This window comes from Palaemon carinicauda, chromosome 5, assembly GCF_036898095.1.
Source record: "Palaemon carinicauda isolate YSFRI2023 chromosome 5, ASM3689809v2, whole genome shotgun sequence".
Classification (NCBI taxonomy): Eukaryota; Metazoa; Arthropoda; class Malacostraca; order Decapoda; family Palaemonidae; genus Palaemon; species Palaemon carinicauda.
In genome coordinates, this window is record NC_090729.1 from 169,561,688 (window position 1) to 169,569,187 (window position 7,500).

Sequence of the window (7,500 nt, forward strand, 5' to 3'; positions counted from 1 at the left end):
TTGCAGAATGAGCAGTTATTATTATTATTATTATTATTACTTGCTAAGCCACAGCCCTAGTTGGAAAAGCAGGATGCTATAAGCCCAGGGGCTCCAACAGGGAAAATAGCTCAGTGAGGAAAGGAAACAAGGAAAAATAAAATATTACAAGAAGAGCAACAATATTAAGATAAATATCACTTGATAAACTATAAAAACTTTAACAAAACAAATGGAAGAGAAATAAGATATAAGATAGAACAGTGTGCCCGAGTGTACCCTCAAGCAAGAGAACTCCAACCCAAGACAGTGGAAGACCATGGTACAGAGGCTATGGCACTACCCAAGCTTAGAGAACAGTGGTTTGATTTTGGAGTGTCCTTCTCCTAGAAGAGCTGCTTACCATAGCTAAAGAGTCTCTTCTACCCATGCAAAGAGAAAAGTGGTCACTGAACAATTACAGTGCAGTAAGAAGAATTGTTTGGTAATCTCAGTGTTGTCAGGTGTATGAGGACAGAGGAGAATATGTAAAGAATAGGCCAGACTATTCGGTGTGTGAGTGTGTAGGCAAAGGGAAAATGAACCGTAACCAGAGAGAAGGATCCAATGTAATACTGTCTGGCCAGTCTACAGACCCCATAACTCTCTATTGGTAGTATCTCAACGGGTGGTTGGTGCCCTGGCCAACCAGTAACACAACATTCAAATGTGCTTAGTGTGATTGGGCTGTAATGCTGCCAGAGCTCGTGACTGACCACAGTATCGGGTTATCAACAATAACAACCTTTGTTAGAGATGACAGACAAGAAGATATTCGAGTGATCACCAGTTCACCAAGTTTCACCCACTTCAGGGAACAGGGACGCCTCTACCTTTCTCGATGTTCCCGCTATGTCGCAATGCTCATAGTCTTTCACCGACCTTAGTTTAGTACCTTTACGGTAAAAAATATAAGGACTCTATTAATTAAAATTTCCTGTTCCACATAAGAGCATAGAATCATACGTATATCATCAGATTATGCCTAGGTAGTAGGTTGGCCAGGGCGCCAGCCACCCGTTGAGATGTTACCGCAAGAGAGTTATAGGATACTTTGACTGACCACACAGTACTACATTGGATCCTTCTCTCTGGTTAAGGTTCACATTCCCTTTGCCTAGGCATATACCGAATAGTCTGACCTATTCTTTACAGATTCTCCTCTACTACTGATATTACAAACAATTCGTCTTTACCCAAGGGGTTAACTACTGCACTGTAATTGTTCAGTGGCTACTTTCCTCTTGATAAGGGTAGAAGCTCTTTTAGGAGAAGGACACTCCAAAATCAAACCTTTGTTCTCTAGTCTTGGGTAGTGCCATAGTCTCTGTACCATGGTCTTTCACTGTCTTGGGTTACAGTTCTTTTGGTTGAGGGTATACTCGGGCACACTATTCTATCTTCTTTCTCCTCCTCTTGAGTTTTAGTTTTTAAATTTTATACAGAAAATATTTATTTCAATGTTGTTGCAGTTCTTAAAATATTTAATTTTTTTTCTTGTTTTCTTTCCTCACTGGGCTATTTTCCCTAGTGAAGCCCCTGGGCTTATATCATCCTGCTCTTCCAACTAGGTTGTATCTTAGCAAGTAATGATGATGATAATAATACCACTAGTTACGGTTTAGGCATATAACTAGACCGTGCTGCTAGTTTCCTCCACAGGAACGACCTTAGGAGGCGGAACATCATCTTCTGAATCTACATGCATCGAAATGGTATACCCCCACCCAGAGTCAATGCAGAGTTATCGGTACTGACTCTCCTCCCACTCATACATTATTACTACGCTTACTCTTCTTTTATGGCATCCTCCCGAGGGGGTCATACAAAAGCATAATGGTTATTGGATTAGGTAAACAAAAACAAAGAATTAAAAAGTGTTCTTGAAGAATTATAAACAATTGAAGAGTATAATTGTTCATGTAATTTATTCACAACCATCAGTTTTGATATTGACAAATGATAATGACAACTGTTAACATAATGTTGATTGCATCATCAGAGTCAATACCTGTATTGACTGTTTACAGTGTTACTATGGAGACGAAGTATAACCACTTGTAAATAAGTTCCGTGATCAAACTCGTGTGATAGTAAACGACTTCAATTCGGGCTCTATTTATGAAGCATCACTTGTCCATTTGTTCAGATTGGATACGGGTATGGGACTAACAAGATAATACCATATCCGGGTTAATATTTGGCGCGCTACTCTTTTTGTAGGAAGAAAACACGGGTTTTATATATATATATATATATATATATATATATATATATATATATATATATATATATATATATATCCGGGTTAATATTTGGCGCGCTACTCTTTTTGTAGGAAGAAAACACATGGGTTTTATATATATATATATATATATATATATATATATATATATATATATATATATATAATATATATATATATATATATATATATATATATATATATATTATACATATATATATATATATATATATATATATATATATATATATATATATATATATATATATATATATATCCGGGTTAATATTTGGCGCCCTACTTTTTTTGTAGGAGGAAAACACATGGGTTTTATATATATATATATATATATATATATATATATATATATATATATATATATATATATATATATGTGTGTGTGTGTGCGCGCGCGTGCGTGTCAATAGCCGTCTATGAAGATCATATTTGACTCGATCAATATGTTACAAAACAGCATTATTAGGTTAGGGTACAGAAGACAACAGAAACAAGATGCACATGTAGATAAGGAAGGAATGACGAAGATATATATATATATATATATATATATATATATATATATATATATATATATATATATATACATATATATGTATATATGTATATCAATGTATACATATATATTTATATATGTGTATATATATTTATATTTTTATATATTGATATATATACATACATATATATATATATATATATATATATATATATATATATATATATATATATGTATATAAGTACATATATATATATATATATATATATATATATATATATATATATATATATATATATATGTATACACAGTATATATATATATATATATATATATATATATATATATATATATATATATATATATATATATATGTATTCATACAATCTTGTTGCTCAATGTATATATGCAGAAAGATAACAGACTTCCTGAGTGTGTCAGTTTAGCTACTTCACATAAAACTGTCAGTGGTTATCGCTTTCTTGTACAAGACATTCCAAGATAAGGAGTCTTATTTCCTCTTGATTTTCTTATGATTCATATAAAATTTTATGGATTTTTATGAAATTATCTAAATTACGGAAAATTGTGAAATAATGTATATCGTGCTGAAGGATTCTTTTATACATTTGAATTTTTATTGCATCGGATTATGTTTTTCATTTTATTCAAATATTTTAGTTTTTTTTTTTTTTAGAATGATAAATTTGTTACTTTTGCATAATATTTACTTTAAAGGCTGATGCCAATAGACTGTTAAAGTAATCTTACTATGTTACTTATATTGTTATATGAAACAAATACAAAATCCTACACACACACACACACACACACACACACACACACACACATATATATATATATATATATATATATATATATATATATATATATATATATATATATAATGTATATTTATATGTATATATATATATATATATATATATATATATATATATATATATATATATATGTTTATATATAGATATATATATATATATATATATATATATATATATATATATATATATATATATATATATATATATATATATATATATATATAGCTGTGTTTGTATATATATATATATATATATTTATATATATATATATATATATATATATAGATAGATATATATATTATTATTATTATTATTATTACTATCCAAGCTACAACCCTAGTTGGAAAAGCAAGATGCTATAATCCCAGGGGCTCCAACAGGGAAAAATAGCTCAGTGAGGAAAGGAAATAAGGAAATAAATAAATGAAGAGAACAAATTAACAATAAATCATTCTAAAATAAGAAGCAACGTCAAAACAGACATGTCATATAATAAACTATCAACAACATCAAAAACAAATATGTCATAAATAAACTATAAAAAGACCATGTCTGCCTGGTCAACAAAAAAGCATTTGCTCCAACTTTGAACTTTTGAAGTTCTACTGATTCAACCACCCGATTATTATTATTATTATTATTATTATTATTATTATTATTATTATTATTAAATGCTAAGCTACAACCCTAGTTGGAAAAGCAGGATGCTATAAGCCCAGGGGCCCCAACAGGGAAAATAGCTCAGTGAGGAAAGGAAACATGGAAAAATAAAATATTTTAAGAATAGTAACAACATTTAAATAAATATTTCCTATATAAACAATAAAAACTTCAACAAAACAAGAGAAAGAGAAACTAGATACAACAGTGTGCCTGAGTGTACCCTCAAGCAAGAGAACTCTAACCCAAGACAGTGGAAGGCCATGGTACAGAGGCTATAGCACTACCCAAGACTAGAGAACAATGGTTTGATTTTGGAGTGTCCTTCTCCTAGAAGAGCTGCTTACCATAGCTAAAGAGTCTCTTCTACCCTTACCAAGAGGAAAGTAGCCACTGAACAATTACATTGCCGTAGTTAACCCCTGGGGTGAAGAAGAATTGTTTAGTAATCTCAGTGTTGTCAGGTGTATGAGGACAGAGGAGAATCTGTAAAGAATAGGCCAGACTATTCGATGTCTGTGTAGGCAAAGGGAAAGAACCGTAACCAGAGAGAAGGATCCAATATGGTACTGTCTGGCCAGTCAAAGGACCCCCTAACTTTCTAGCGGTAGTATCATTCCACAACTTGGTCACAGCTGGAATAAAACTTCTAGAGTACTGCGTAGTATTGAGCCTCGTGATGGAGAAGGCCTGGCTATTAGAATTAACTGCCTGCCTAGTATTACGAACAGGATAGAATTGTCCAGGGAGATCTGAATGTAAAGGATGGTCAGAGTTGTGAAAAATCTTATGCAACATACATAATGAACTAATTGAACGACGGTGCCAGAGATTAATATCTAGATCAGGAATAAGAAATTTAATAGACCGTAAGTTTCTGTCCAACAAATTAAGATGAGAATCAGCAGCTGAAGACCAGACAGGAGAACAATACTCAAAACAAGGTAGAATGAAAGAATTAAAACACTTCTTCAGAATAGATTGATCACCGAAAATCTTGAAAGACTTTCTCAATAAGCCTATTTTTTGTGAAATTGAAGAAGACACAGACCGTATATGTTTCTCAAAAGTAAATTTACTGTCGAGAATCACACCTAAAATTTTGAAAGTCATACATATTTAAAGAAACATTATCAATACTGAGATCCGGATGTTGAGGAACCACCGTCCTTGACCTACTTACAATCATACTTTGAGTTTTGTTAGGATTCAACTTCATACCCCATAATTTGCACCATGCACTAATTCTAGCTAAATCTCTATTAAGGGATTCACCAACCCTAGATCTACATTCAGGGGATGGAATTGATGCAAAGAGAGTAGCATCATCTGCATATGCAACAAGCTTGTTTTCTAGGCCAAACCACATGTCATGTGTATATAGTATGAAAAGTAATGGGCCAAGAACACTACCCTGTGGAACACCAGATATCACATTCCTATAATCACTATGGTGCCCATCAACAACAACTCTTTGAGATCTATTACTTAAAAAATCAATAATAATGCTAAGAAACGACCCACCCACTCCCAACTGTTTCAGTTTGAAAACAAGGGCCTCATGATTAACACGGTCAAAGGCAGCACTAAAATCAAGGCCAATCATACGAACTTCCCGACCACAATCAAGGGATTTCTGTACAGCATTGGAGATTGTAAGAAGGGCATCACATGCTCCAAGGCCTTTACGAAAACCAAATTGCAAACTAGGGAGTAGATGATTACCTTCAGCAAACCTATTAAGACGTTTTGCCAGAAGACGTTCAAAAACTTTAGATAATATGGGAGTTATGGAAATTGGGCGGTAATCAGTGGGACTTGAGCTACCACAAACACATTTACATAGAGGAGTAACATTACCAATTCTCCAACTAGTGCTAAAAGCTCCTCTTCTTGCTAACTTGCGCAAAATAACAGATAACTTTGGAGCTAAGAAATCTGCTGTCTTTATAAAAAACAAAGGAAAAATACCATTTGGGTCTACACCTCCATAAGCATCAAGGTCCATCAACAGAGCTTTAATCTCACGAGATCGAAAAGCTAAACTAGTTAGTTTAGCCTCAGGAAAACAGGAATGAGGAAGTTCAAGTTTTTCATTACTCTGTGTACTGTATATGTATATATATATATATATAAATTTATGTATGTATGTATGTATATATGTGTGTGTTTGTGTGTATATGTATGTATACATAACCGATAACTTATCGTGAATGAAAGCAAATTGAAATCTGTACTGATTTTTATTATAAGATGTTCATAAAGGAGAGAAACAAACAGATGGTGGTAAAAGAAAAGAATCAGTGATTATTTTACTAATGGAATATAAAGATGAATGAATAGCGTTTTAAAGAAAAAAAACATGATTAATTTTACATAAGAATGTAATTAAAATGAATAGATAAGGCAGTAATTGATTGATCCAATTTTAGATATGCATGCAGATCTTTTCTTTATAAACCTTTCTCATTCTTTCATTTCCTCGTATCACTGACAGCACTAGAAATAGGCCTTACACTCTCACCTTAGTAAGTACGTATTCACGGTGGCCACGACTGTAGGCCTACCTAATCTTGGACAGTGCTATAATAGGTCTACAGTATAGACAGACCTTGATGCTATATACCGTAGTTTCTGTACCTCGGCATTCCACTGTCTTGTGTCACTGTCTTCATCCATTTATTTATCATTTTAAAAGTGTTGGGCAGGAGTAATAGATGGACTAATAATTGTGGTTTGTCAACATTTTTTTTACCTTTTTCTTTAACTTAATTATTTTTTTTAAACCATCGCTGTGGTCCTTCTATGTATATTATTATGTTTATTTGTACCATTTTTTTCACTTTATATTTTAACCACTCCTTCTATTTATTTTTCTCTACTATATAGCTTTCTCAATAAAAGACCCTATAGAAATTGTAGTATATCATTTTCCAACTAGGGGGTCAGCCAATGATAATAATAATAATAATAATAATTATTATTATTATTATTATTATTATTATTATTATTATTATTATTATTATTATTATTATTATTATTATTATTATTATTATTATTAGCTAAGCTACAACCCTTGTTGGAAAAGCAAGATGCTATTAAGCCCAAGGGCTCCAACAGGGAAAGTAGCCATGCAGTAAGGAAAGGAAATAAGGAAATGAATAGCCATATAAGAGTGAAGGCCAAAGGTTTACAAGTAGAATATGCAGGTAGCTGAAATT

At 32.1% G+C, this 7,500-nt stretch overlaps 1 protein-coding gene across 1 annotated transcript in view; it reads left to right on the top strand.

Moving 5' to 3' along the window:
• Positions 1-7,500, top strand: part of LOC137641610 (prostaglandin reductase 1-like) — a 581,256-nt gene that overhangs the window by 20,043 nt on the left and 553,713 nt on the right. The window lies entirely within an intron of this gene.